The 14392-nt window shown below is 42.9% G+C and overlaps 1 protein-coding gene across 1 annotated transcript in view; it reads left to right on the top strand.

The window, feature by feature from the left end:
• The first annotated feature begins 7651 nt into the window (after positions 1-7651).
• LOC311100351 (putative nuclease HARBI1) overlaps positions 7652-14392 on the top strand; it is a 1214110-nt gene continuing 1207369 nt past the window's right edge. The window contains exon 1 of the mRNA XM_084141247.1: positions 7652-8126. The gene's annotated coding sequence lies outside the window, so the exon portion shown is untranslated. The remainder of the gene's footprint in view (positions 8127-14392) is intronic.

Raw genomic sequence — 14392 nt, 5'->3', positions numbered from 1 at the left:
ACGTTGCATAGTATGTTTGGTTGTGTAGTGTATATTCATTTGTGTCTATATACACTACCGGTCAAATTTTAGAACACCTGCTCATTCAAGGGTTTTTCTTTATTTTTACTATTTTCTACATTGTAGAATAATAGTGAAGACATTAAAACTATGAAATAACACATATGGAATCATGTAGTAACCAAAAGAGTGTTAAACATATTATATTTGAGATTCTTCAAATAGCCACCCTTTGCCTTGATGACAGCTATGCACACTCTTGGCATTCTCTCAACCAGCTCAAGAGGTAGTCACCTCGAATGCATTTAAATTAACAGGTGTTTTTTCTTAAAAGTTAATTTGTGGAATTTCTTTCCTTCTTAATGCGTTTGAGCCAATCAGTTGTGTTGTGACAAGGTAGGGGGTATACAGAAAATAGCCCTATTTGGTAAAAGACCAAGTCCATATTATGGCAAGAACAGCTCAAATAAGCAAAGAGAAACGACAGTCCATCATTACTTTAAGACATGAAGGTAAGTCAATACAGAACATTTCAAGTGCAGTCGCAAAAACCATCAAGAGCTATGATGAAACTGGCTCTCATGAGGACTGCCACAGGAATGGAAGACCCAGAGTTATCTCTGCTGCAGAGGATAAGTTCATTAGAGTTACCAGCCTCAGAAATTGTTGCCCAAATAAATGCTTCACAGAGTTCCTGTCACAGACACATCTCAACATCAACTATTCAAGAGGAGACCGCGTGAATCAGGCCTTCGTGGTTGAATTGCTGCAAAGAAACCACTACTAAAGGACACCAATAATAAGAAGAGACTTGCTTGGGCCAAGAAACACGAGCAATGGACATTAGACCGGTGGAAATCTGTCCTTTGGTCTGGAGTCCAAATTGGAGATTTTTGGTTCCAACCGCCGTGTCTTTGTGAGACGCGGTGTGGGTGAACGGATGATATCCGCATGTGTATTTCCCACTGTAAAGCATGGAGGAGGAGGTGTTATGGTGTGGGGGTGCTTTGCTGGTGACACTGTCTGTGATTTATTTAGAATTCAAGGCACACTTAACCGGCATGGCTACCACAGCATTCTGCAGCGATACGCCATCCCATCTGGCTTGGACTTAGTGGGACTATCATTTGTTTTTCAACAGGACAATGTCCCAACACACCTCCAGGCTGTGTAAGGGCTATTTTACCAAGAAGGAGAGTGATGGAGTGCTGCATCAGATGACCTGGCCTCCCCCGACCTCAACCAAATTGAGATGGTTTGGGGATGAGTCGGACCACAGAGTGAAGGAAAAGCAGCCAACAAGTGCTCAGCATATGTGGGAACTCCTTCAAGACTGTTGGAAAAGCATTCCAGGTGAAGCTGGTTGAGAGAATGCCAAGAGTATGCAAAGCTGTCATCAAGGAAAAGGGTGGCTATTTGAAGAATCTCAAATATAAAATATATTTTGATTTGTTTAACAATTTTTGGTTAATACATGATTCCATATGTGTTATTTCATAGTTTTGATGTCTTCACTATTATTCTATAGAAAATAGTAAAAATAATGAAAAAGCCTTGAATGAGTAGGTGTTCTGAAACTTTTGACCAGTAGTGTATACACAGACTTGTCCTCCCTGCACTGTAAAATCGTTCAGTCATAACTGAGGATTAAGAGAGAGAGTTTGTATCTTTGCGTCTTTATGAAAAGCCATTCAGAGAGAGGCAGGAAGAAATGAATGAGTGAGATTAAACAGGGAGTTAGGGTGCTTGGGGCTGAGATGTAGACAGGCAGGTATGTGTTTATCTTTCTAGCACTAATTAAAAAGTATTTACCTCAGCAAACAAACACCAAATAAAAATGTCCATCTCAAAAGACCTGACTTTAAATATAAATGTTATTGGTGTGTGTGTGTGAGTGAGTTGTGTGTGTGCGTGCGCGAGCTTGTGCATGAGTTTGTGCGTTTACTTGTGTGTGTGCATGTGTTTCAGCAGAGTTAGGAGGGATGAGAGATGAAGGTGTGTGGATGTGGACTGTAGCTGTTGACATGTCATTACCTGAGCCAGGCCAGTGAGTAAAGCCTGAGTCAGGAGAAATCCCTGTCCCTTCACTGAACCGTCATAGTGTTTAAGGGATACAGATAGACTGACACACTGTCAATCGAAAACTGAGTTATAATTGCTGAGCAATCATTTCTCTTGAAGTTATTTGTCATGTTTTTTGGGGGGTCTTCCCTTCCCCCGCACCGAATGCAGTTATTTTCCCTCCCACACTCGATTACTGTTGTTGACTACATTCTCAGTTACACATATTGTACTTCAAAGCTCTTCACTGAGCCCTGTCCAACAGGCCTGTGGAACAACAAATCAGTCGTGCTGGCTAACTCTTCTGTGTCACTATATATCACTCCTCTTGGATACCTTCCATGATATCTGCTGCCCATCATTCTAATGACCTGTGTCTGGCTTATTGGTTGCAGTGGTGTGGTTCCAGCACTAGCACATAAACTGAGATTTTACAATCTCAAACAATACTGGTAGTTGTTTGTACTACTTTACAATACTTGTGGATACATGAACTTGGACAAGCAGTCGTTTTTTTCTTCTTCTTTACAATACTTGTGAATACATCAACTTGTAGTATTATTAGTAATACGGTTTTATAGTGTAATTTACAGTTGAAGTCGAAAGTTTACATACACTTAGGTTGGAGTCATTAAAACTATTTTTTCAACCACTCCACAAATGTCTTGTTAACAAACTATAGTTTTGGCAAGTCGGATAGGACATCTACTTTGTGCAAGACACAAGTAATTTTTCAAAAAAATTTTACAGACAGATTATTTCACTTCTATTATAATTCCAGTGGGTCAGAAGTTTACATACACTAAGTTGACTGTGCCTTTAAACAGCTTGGGATATTTCAGAAAATGATGTCATGGCTGTAGAAGCTTCTGATAGGCTAATTGACATCATTTGAGTCAATTGTATGAAAATGTATGCACTCACTAACTGTAAGTTGCTCTGGATAAGAGCGTCTGCTAAATGACTAAAATGTCAAATGTAATTGGAGGTGTACCTGTGGATGTATTTCAAGGCCTACCTTCAAACTCAGTGCCTCTTTGCTTGACATCATGGGAAAATCAAAATAAATAAGCCAAGACCTCAGAAAAACAATTGTAGACCTCCACAAGTCTGGTTCATCCTTGGTAGCAATTTCCAAACGCCTGAAGGTACCACTTTCATCTGTACAAACAATAGTATGCAAATTTAAACACCATGGGACCACGCAGCCGTCATACCGCTCAGGAAAAAGATGCGTTCTGTCTCCAAGAGATGAACGTACTTTGGTGCAAAAAGTGCAAATCAATCCCAGAACAACAGCAAAGGACCTTGTGAAGATGCTGGAGGAAACAGGTACAAAGGTATCTATATCCACAGTAAAACAAGTCCTACATCGACATAACCTGAAAGGCCGCTCAGCAAGGAAGAAGCCACTGCTCCAAAACCGCCATAAAAAAGCCAGACTACGGTTTGCAACTGCACATGGGGACAAAGATCATACTTTTTGGAGAAATGTCCTCTGGTCTGATGAAACAAAAATAGAACTGTTTGGCCCTAATGACCATCGTTATGTTTGGAGGAAAAAGGGGGTTGCTTGCAAGCCGAAGAACACCATCCCAACCGTGAAGCACGGGGGTGGCAGCATCATGCTGTGGGGGTGCTTTGCTGCAGGAGGGACTGGTGCACTTCACAAAATAGATGGCATCATGAGGAAGGAAAATTATGTGGATATATTGAAGCAACATCTCAAGACATCAGTCAGGAAGTTAAAGCTTGGTCTCAAATGGGTCTTCCAAATGGACAATGACCCCAATCATACTTCCAAAGTTGTGGCAAAATGGACAACAAAGTCAAGGTGTTGGAGTGGCCATCACAAAGCCCTGTCCTCAGTCCTATAGAAAATGTGTGGACAGAACTGAAAAAAATGTGTACGAACAATGAGGCCTACAAACCTGACTCAGTTACACCAGCTCTGTCAGGAGGAATGGGCCAAAATTCACCCAACTTATTGTAGGAAGCTTGTGGAAGGCTACCTGAAATGTTTGACCCAAGTTAAACAATTTAAAGGCAATGCTACCAAATACTAATTGAGTGTATGTAAACTTCTGACCCACTGGGAATGTGATGAAATAAATAAAATCTGAAATAAATAATTCTCTCTACTATTATTCTGACATTTCACATTCTAAAAATAAAGTGGTGATCCTAACTGACCTAAAACAGGGAATTTGTACTAGGATTAAATGTCAGGAATTGTGAAAAACTGAGTTTAATTGTATTTGGCTAAGGTGTATGTAAACTTCCGACTTCAACTGTAGTTATCCAAGTGTCTAACCTTGTCTAACCTGAGAGAAATCTGACATATCCAACTCTAAACCCAAGAACAACCCCACATCTACATGTCTCGGCTAGTCAGTACATTGTTGGCGAGGGGGAAAATAGAGACAGTGAGGGAAGAGAAAGGAGAGATAGAGTGTGTAGCGTCTGTGTGTGAGAGAGAGAGAGAGAGAGAGGTGGGAAGCCCAGAGCCCTTGATCCCCCTGGGCTCTGTAGAGCCTATTTGCCTAATTCGGGCAGTAGAGGTATGTGTGCGGGCAATAGAAGTATGTGTGCGGGCAGTAGCGGTGTGTGTGTGGGCAGTAGAGGTGTGTGTGTGGGCAGTAGAGGTATGTGTGCGGGCAGTAGAGGTGTGTGTGTGGGCAGTAGAGGAATGTGTGCGGGCAGTAGAAGTATGTGTGCGGGCAGTAGAGGTGTGTGTGCGGGCAGTAGAGGTGTGTGTGTGGGCAGTAGAGGTGTGTGTGCGGGCAGTAGAGGTATGTGTGCGGGCAGTAGAGGTATGTGTGCGGGCAGTAGAGGTGTGTGTGTGGGCAGTAGAGGTGTGTGTGCGGGCAGTAGAGGTGTGTGTGCGGGCAGTAGAGGTGTGTGTGTGGGCAGTAGAGGTATGTGTGCGGGCAGTAGAGGTGTGTGTGGACAACGCTCCCCTTCATCCCCACAAAGCCTCTCATTAAGGGCTGGCCAGGCTGAGGCTGGGCTGGCTGAGAGGAGCTGGGCTGTGGTTAGCATTGGGTAGAGCAGTGTGCTGGTGAGAGCTGGGCTGGCTTCCACAGGCAGCTGCAGCAGCGCTCCACTTTACCTTAATTGACATCCGGAAAAAGAAAACGCTCCTCGCTGAGGTTCCTTTAGCTCTCATTCTAGTGATATTCACTCTCTCCTCTCTATCACCTCTCTCGCTCTCGCTCTCTTTTCCTTCGCTCTCTCTCTCTCTCATTCTCTCTCTCATTCTCTCTCTCTCATTCTCTCTCTCTCTCTCTTCTCTCTCTCTCTCTCTCTCTCTCTCTCTCTATCTCTCTCTCTCTCTCTGTCTCTCTCTCTCTCACTCTCTCTCTTTCTCTCTCGCTCTCTCTCTCCCCTTTCTTGTCCTCCTCTCTCTCTCTGTGTGGAGGAGAGTTGAGGAAAGCTAGGTCTTCTGACAGCTCATCACCATGGCTCCTTCTGTTCTAGCCGTCACACTCCCTGTTTCTCACCCAATCTTTTTTCATACTGCACATCCACGACCGAGCCAATTTGAGCACTGGATATGGGATAAGTCTTACATCAGATGGCAACACTCCTACATGACACTCAGCCCTCAACCGATCTGTTGTAGGACGTGGGAATCATTCCAATTTGAATATTCCCAAGCATCCGCCATTCAAAAATGAAAACATTATTCCTAATTTATGATATCACTGCTCTCTTGTATGACTCTCCATACACAGTGCATTCGGAGTATTCAGACCCCTTGACTTTTTCCACATTTTGTTACGTTACAGCCTTATTTCTGCAGCATTGAAGGTCCCCAAGAACACAGTGGCCTCAATCATTCTTAAATGGAAGAAGTTTGGAACCACAAAGACTCTTCCTAGAGCTGGCCGCCCGGCCAAACTGAGCAATCGGGGGAGAAGGGCCTTGGTCAGGGAGGTGACCAAGAACCCAATGGTCACTCTGACAGAGCTCCAGACTTCCTCTGTGGAGATGGGAGAACCTTCCAGAAGGACAACCATCTCTGCAGCACTCCACAAATCATGCCTTTATGGTAGAGTGGCCAAACGGAAGCCACTCCTCAGTAAAAGGCACTTGACAGCCCGCTTGGAGTTTGCCAAAAGGCACCTAAAGACTCTCAGACCATGAGAAACAAGATCCTCTGGTCTGATGAAACCAAGATTGAACTCTTTGGCCTGAATGCCAAGCGTCACGTCTGGCAGAAAAACCTGGCACCATGGTGAAGCATGGTGGTGGCAGTATCATGATGTGAGGATGTTTTTCAGTGGCAGGGACTGGGAGACTATTCAAGATCGAGGGAAAGATGAACGGAGCAAAGTACAGAGAGATCCTTGATGAAAACCTGCTCCAGAGCGCTCAGGACCTCAGACTGTTGCAAAGGTTCACCTTCCAACAGGTCAAAGACCCTAAGCACACAGCCAACACAACGCAGGAGTGGCTTCGGGACAAGTCTCTGAATGTCTTTGAGTGGCTCAGCCAGAGTCCGGACTTGAACCGATCAAACATCTCTGGAGAGACTTGAAAATAGCTGTGCAGCGACACTTCCCGTCCAACCTGACAGAGCTTGAGAGGATCTGCAGAGAAGAATGGGAGAAACTCCCCAAATGCAGGTGTGCCAAGCTTGTAGCGTCATACCCAAGAAGACTCGAGGCTGTAATCGCTGCCAAAGGTGCTTCAACAAAGTACTGAGTAAAGGGTCTGAATACTTATGTAAATGTAATGTTTCCATTCTTTATTTTTAATACATTTGAAAAAATAAAACGTTTTTTTCTTTGTCATTATGGGGTATTGTGTGTAGATTGACGAGGGAAAAAACGATTTAATCAATTTTAGATTAAGGCATTAAAGTTAATAAAATGTGGAAAAAGTCAAGGGGTCTGAATACTTTCCGAGTGCACTGTATAGGCAGAATAGCGAGCAAAATTATTACAAACATTGTGACAGTGATATAATAGTTTGCAATTGTGAAAACATTTCAACAAAGCGGTGGCTATGTCCTGGGAAAATTCTGTGCAGAGACGCCGTCACCAGTGCAGTAACTTGATCAGCTGCTTAGTTAAAATGGCGCCGACAGACATGGCAGCTCTGCTTCTAGCTCCGAAGCAACTTTGCAGTATTTTGGTTTTTTTGTGTGTACAATCAAATGCAGACCGTATTACCTCCCAAGAGAATTCTCTTCAGTTATAGTCAAAGCCGTGTATATTCCCCCTCAAGCAGATACCACGACGGCCCTCAAAGAACTTCACTGGACTTTATGCAAACTGGAAAGCACATATCCTGAGGCCGCATTTATTGTAGCTGGGGATTTTAACAAAGCAAATTTGAGGGAAACGCTACCGAAGTTCTATCAACACATTGACTGTAATACTCGCGCTGCTAAAACACCTGACCACTGCTACTCCAACTTCCGGGATGCCTACAAGGCTCCATTTTGCTCCTCCCTTCCTATAGGCAGAAACTCAAACAGGAAGTACCCGTGCTAAGGACTATTCAACGCTGGTCTGACCAATTGGAATCCATGCTTCAAGATTGTTTTGATCACGCAGATTGGGATATGTTCCGGCTAGCTAGAATAACATTGACGAATACACAGATACGGTGACTGAGTTTATTAGGAAGTGTATAGGAGATGTTGTACCCACTGTGACTATTAAAACCTACCCTAACCAGAAACCATGGATTGATGGCTGCATTCGCAAAAACTGAAAGCGCGAATATCCGCATTTAACCATGGCAAGGTGACTAGGAATATGACCGAACACAAACAGTGTAGTTATTCCCTCCGTAAGGCAATCAAATAGGCAAAACGTCAGTATAGAGACAAAGTGGAGTCGCAATTCAACGGCTCAGACACAAGACATACATGTATGTGGCATGGTCTACAGACAATCACGGACTACAAAGGGAAAACTAGCCACATCGCGGACACCGACGTCTTGCTTCCGGATAAGCTAAACAACTTCTTCGCCGGCTTTGAGAATAACACAGTGCCACCGACGTGGCCCGCTACCAAGGACTGTGGGTTCTCCTTCTCCATGGCCGACGTGAGTAAGACGTTTAAGCGTGTTAACCCTCGCAAGAATGCTGGCCCAGACGGCATCCCTAGCCGCGTCCTCAGAGCAAGCGAGTATTTACGGACATATTCAATCTCTCCCTATCCCAGTCTGCTGCCCCCACTTGCTTCAAGATGTCCACCATTGTTCCTGTACCCAAGAAAGCAAAGGTAACTGAAGTGCTTTGAGAGGCTAGTTAAGGATCATATCACCTTTACCTTACCTGACACCCTAGACCCACTTCAATTTGCTTACCGCCCCAATAGATCCACAGACGATGCAATCGCCATCGCACTGCACACTGCCCTATCCCATCTGGACAAGAAGAATACCTATGTAAGAATGCTGTTTATTGACTATAGCTCATAATTCAACACCATAGTACCCTCCAAGCTCATCATTAAGCTCGGGACCCTGGGTCTGAAACCCGTCCTGCGCGACTGGATCCTGGACTTCCTGACGGGCCGCCCCCAGGTGGTGAAGGTAGGAAACAACATCTCCACTTTGCTGATCCTCAACACATGGGCCCCACAAGGGTGCATGCTCAGCCCCCTCCTGTACACCCTGTTCACCCATGACTGTGTGGCCACGCACGCCTCCAACTCAATCATCAAGTTTGGAGACAACACAACAGTAGTAGGCCTGATTACCAACAATTATGAGACAGCCAACAGAGAGGAGGTGGGAGTGTGGTGCCAGGAAGATAACCTCTCCCTCAATGTTGACAAAATAAAGGAGCTGACAGTATACTTCAGGAAACAGCAGAGGGAGCACGCTCAATCCACATCGACGGGACCGCTGTGGAGCAGGTGGAAAGCTTCAAGTTCCTCAACGTACACATCACTGACGATCTGAAACCTCAGGAGGCTGAAGAAATTTGGCTTGGCACCTAAACCCCTCACAAACCTTTACAGATGCAAAATTGAGAGCATCCTGTCAGGCTGTATCACTGCCTGGTATGGCAACTGCACCGCCCGCAACCGCAGGGCTCCCCAGAGGGTGGTGCGGTCTGCCCAACGCATCACTGTGGGCAAACTACCTGCCCTCCAGTACACCTACAGCACCCTATGTCACAGGAAGGCCAAAAAGATCATCAAGGACAACAACCACTCGAGCCACTGCCTGTTCACCCTGCTATCATCCAGAAGGCGAGGTCAGTACAGGTGCATCAAAGCTGGGATTGAGAGACTGAAAAACAGCTTCTATCTCAAGGCCATCACACTGTTAAATAGCCATCACTAGGCGGCTTCCATCCGGTTACGTAACCCTGCACCTTAGAGGTTGCTGCCCTAGTCACTCTAATAATGTTTACATATTTTTGCTTTACTCATCTTATATGTATATACTGTATTCTATTCTACTGTATTTTAGTCTATGCCACTCCGACATTGCTCATCCTAATATTTATAATACTTATATATTCCTTAATTCCATTCTTTTACTTTTAGGTTGTGTGTATTGTTGTGAATTGTTAGATATACTGCACTGTTGGAGCTAGAAACACAAGCATTTCGCTACACCCGCAATAACATCTTCTAAACATGTGTATGTGACAAATAAAATGTGATTTGATTTGATTTAGCTGTAGCTAACCATGTTACTGACATAGCTAGCTACAGTGCCTTGTAAAAGTATTAATCCTCTTGCCGTTTTTCCTATTTTGTTGCATTACAACCTGTAATTTAAATGAATTTGGATTTGGATTTCATGTAATGGACATACACAAAATAGTCCAAAATGTTGAAGTGAAATAAAAAAAATTACCTCTTTCAAAAAATTCTAAAAAATAAATAACGGAAAATTGGTGCAGATCTGGTGCAACCAATTACCTTCAGAAGTTACATAATTAGTTAAATAAAGTCCACCTATGTGCAATCTAAGTGTCACATGATCTGTCACATGATCTCAGTATATATACACCTGTTCTGAAAGGCCCCAGAGTCTGCAACACCACTAAGCAAGGGGCACCATGAAGACCAAGGAGCTCTCCAAACAGGTCAGGGACAAAGTTGTGGAGAAGTACAGATCAGGGTTGGGTTATAAAAAAATATCAGAAACTTTGAACATCCCACGAAGCACCATTAAATCCATTATTAAAAAATGGAAAGAATATGGCACCACAACAAACCTGCCAAGAGAGGGCTGCCCACCAAAACTCACGGATCAGGCAAGGAGGGCATTAATCAGAGAGGCAACAAAGAGACCAAAGATAACCCTGAAGGATCTGCAAAGCTCCACAACGGAGATTGGCGTTCTGTCCATAGGACCACTTTAAGCCGTACACTCCACAGAGCTGGGCTTTATGGAAGAGTGGCCAGAAAAAAGCCATTGCTTAAAGAAAAAAATAAGCAAACACAATTGGTGTTCGCCAAAAGGCATGTGGGAGACTCCCCAAACATATGGAAGAAGGTAATCTGGTCAGATGAGACTAAAATTGAGCTTTTTGGCCATCAAGGAAAACGCTATGTCTGGCACAAACCCAACACCTCTCATCACCCCGAGAATACCATCCCCACAGTGAGGCATGGTGGTGGCAGCATTATGCTGTGGGAATGTTTTTCATCGGCAGGGACTGGGAAACTGGTCAGAATTGAAGGAATGATGGATGGCGCTAAATACAGGGAAATTCTTGAGGGAAACCTGTTTCAGTCTTCCAGAGATTTGAGACTGGGACGGAGGTTCACCTTCCAGTAGGACAAAGACCCTAAGCATACTGCTAAAGCAACACTCCAGTGGTTTAAGGGGAAACGTTTAAATGTCTTGGAATGGCCTTGTCAAAGCCTAAACCTCAATACAATTGAGAATATGTGGTATGACTTAAAGATTGCTGTACACCAGAGGAACCCATCCAGCTTAAAGGTGGTCCTCTGTAGCTCAATTGGTAGAGCATGGCGCTTGTAATGCCAGGGTAGTGGGTTTGATCCCCGGGACCACCCATACGTAAAAATGTATGCACATATGACTGTAAGTCACTTTGGATAAAAGCGTCTGCTAAATGGCATATTAATTTATTATAAAGGAGCTGGAGCAGTTTTGCCTTGAAGAATGGGAGAAAATCCCAGTGGCTAGATGTGCCAAGCTTATAGAGACATACCCCAAGAGACTTGCAGCTGTAATTGCTGCAAAAGGTGGCTCTACAAAGGATTGACTTTGGGGCGGTGAATGCACGCTCAAGTTTTCTGTTTTTTTTGTCTTATTTCTTGTTTGTTTCACAATAAAAAATATTTTGCATCTTCAAAGTGGTAGGCATGTTGTGTAAATCAAATGATACAAACTCCCAAAAATCAATTTTAATTCCAGGTTGTAAGGCAACAAAATAGGAAAAATGCCAACAGGGGTGAATACTTTCGCAAGCCACTATAGCTCTACCTTTACTGACATAAAAAAGCTTACTTAGCTTGTTTAAATTACCTTGAAGTTGTAGACATGCAGCCCCAAAATTAGAGGGACTGTTATCAGAAGTCAGTCCGTAGATCATCATGTTTCTCCGCGATTGCTAACGTTACTTTGTATCATTGGTTCAGCTGAGCACAGCAGCTGAGCTGACTTGGGGAGCTAACGTTACTGCAATCACTCACGGCAAAACAGCTGCTTCATAAAAACTCATAATAATGTTAGCATTAGTATTATTACAGTAGCTTGCTAGTTACTAGCGTCAGCAGTGTGCGTGCAGCACTAAATAGGTTGGTTAGCAGCATCGTTTCAGTGACTGGCTCAGCTAGCAAGCTATGTTGAACAAATTTATGCTAGCTTTCATACCCATTGTCAAACTTAAGAAATACTGCTCGGTGAAGCAGAAGAGTCCTTAACATAATTGACAGGTTTATTATTTTAGCTTAAATTAATTTAGACTGTTTTCAGGCAGAAATGGGCTTCAGCAGATGATGTCACCTTGGTGATCATTTAGAATGTTAAACAGCATATTGTAGACAAACTACTTTTGATCTACAGTACCTTCAGAAATTATTCATACGCCTTGACTTCAGTATTACACATTTTGTTGTGTTACAGCCTGAATTCAAAATCGATTAAATATATGTTATATTCTCACCTATCTACACACAATACCCCATAATGACAAAGTGAAAACATATTCTTCGAATTTTTGCAAATTTATTGAAAATGAAGTACCGAAATATCTAATTTACATAAGTATTCACACCCCTAAGTCAATACTTTATAGAAGCACCTTCGGCTGCGATTACAGCTGTGAGTCTTTCTGGGTAAGTCTCAAAGAGCTTTCCACACCTGGATTGTGCAAGATTTTCACATTATTCTTTTCAAAATTCTTCAAGCTCTGTTGATCATTGCTAGACAATCATTTTCAGGTCTTGCCATAGGTTTGAAAGTAGATTTAAGTCAAAACTGTAACTCGGCCATCAGGAACTTTCACTGTCTTCTTGGTAAGCAACTCCAGTGTAGATTTGGTGTTCTGTTTTAGGTTATTGTCCTGGTGAAAGGTGAATTCATTTCCCAGTGTCTGGTGGAAAGCAAACTGAACCAGGTTTTCCTCTAGGATTTTGCCTGTGCTTAGCTCCATTCCATTTGTTTTTTTATTCTGAAAAGCTCCCCAGTCCTTAACGATTACAAGCATACCCATAACATGATACAGCCACCACTATGCTTGAAAATATGGATAGTGATACTCAGTAATGTGTTGTATTAGATTTGCCCCAAACATAATACTTTGTATTCAGGACAAAAAAGTTACACGGGGGGCCAGTATAAAAAAAATAATGTATTCACTAACTGTAAGTCGCTCTGGATAAGAGTGTCTGCTAAATGACAAAAATGTAAATGTAAAATGTTTCCTTCCTCTCCGGCAAATGTGTTAGGAAAGATGCCTGTATCTTTGTAGTGACAGGGTGTATTGATATACCATCCAAAGTGTAATTAATAACTTCACCATGCTCAAAGGGTTATTCAATGTCTGCTTTTTACCCATCTACCAATAGGTGCCCTTCTTTGTGAGGCATTGGAAAACCTCCCTGGTACTTGTGGTTGAATCTGTGTTTGAAATTCACTGCTCGACTGAGGGACCTTACAGATAATTGTATGTGTGGGGTACAGAGATGAGGTAGTCATTCAAAGATCATGTTAAACATTATTATTGCACACAGAGTGAGTCCATGCAACTTATTATGTGACTTGTTAAGCAAAAGCTTTACTCCTGAACTTATTTAGGCTTGCCATAACAAAGGGGTTGAATACTTCATGACTCAATTTGTAAATATTTTGAAAAACATAATTCCACTTTGATATTATGGGGTATTGTGTGTTGGCCAGTGACAAAACATCTCAAGGGGTGTGAATACTTTCTGAAGGTACTGTATCTCATTATCCTTTGTGAGATACGATACAGATTAGTGCAGGCGGAATCGATGCGCTATCTGACGTAAGACAATGGGATAAGTGTGGCTGGAAATCCTTTTGGGAGTGTATGATCACCATAATGGTATGGTAACCCATTGTGTAACCTAACGTAGCAGCCTGAGGGGCATTTCTTTCTGGTCCTGACGAGAAAAATAAAACTGTTGGGGGAGGTTCTCTTCTGCACTGTTGAACCAATCCAGTAAATGTGGAAGAGCAGTTAAGATGGAGTGTCGCCTTATTAACATCCAAAAGTGGACGTCGCGTCACAGGCTCTGTTTTCATTTCCCCTGAAAATTGGATGCATCCTCTTACTGCCGACCTCGCTGAGGGTGGACTTTTGGCTAGTCTCATGTTGCCGCACTTCCAAAGTCTCTTATTTAGAAAACAGGAGAACTAGGTTGAACTTTAGCCACAGCACAGTGCAGAGAGAGGATATTGCTTCAGAGTATTCAGGCATAGGCAGTTTGCGCTTTCATTTCTCAGTAAGTTGCCTTCAAAGCAGATATACCAAATCACCATTATCATCAAAGGCTAAATATCTGGTACAACAAAATCAGTCGCAAAGGCATATTGGTTTAACGTAAAAGGTTTTCTACAGGCCACAATTATTATATGTCGATCTGGTTGGAGCATATTACGTAGAAGTAGCAGAGTGTGAAAGCCTAAATAATTTAATATATTTTCCCAATTTTTGACAGTGGAAATAAAGTAAAGTAGTGAAAGCGAAGCAGTTCCTGAATTTATTTTTTCGTTACCAGTATCAAAGATCAGACATATTGGGTAGCTACTGTATATCTCCTCCATCTCTTCATTCATTTCAATTATTCATGAATTTGACTGCAAATCTTTTCGGGGGAAAGAGCTTTTCAATTAAGGACGGGGTG

This window comes from Coregonus lavaretus (genome assembly GCF_964263955.1).
Source record: "Coregonus lavaretus genome assembly, chromosome: 25".
In the NCBI taxonomy this organism is placed as follows: domain Eukaryota; kingdom Metazoa; phylum Chordata; class Actinopteri; order Salmoniformes; family Salmonidae; genus Coregonus; species Coregonus lavaretus.
Note: the sequence above shows the minus strand (reverse complement) of the source record. Positions and strands in the feature narration are given on the sequence as shown.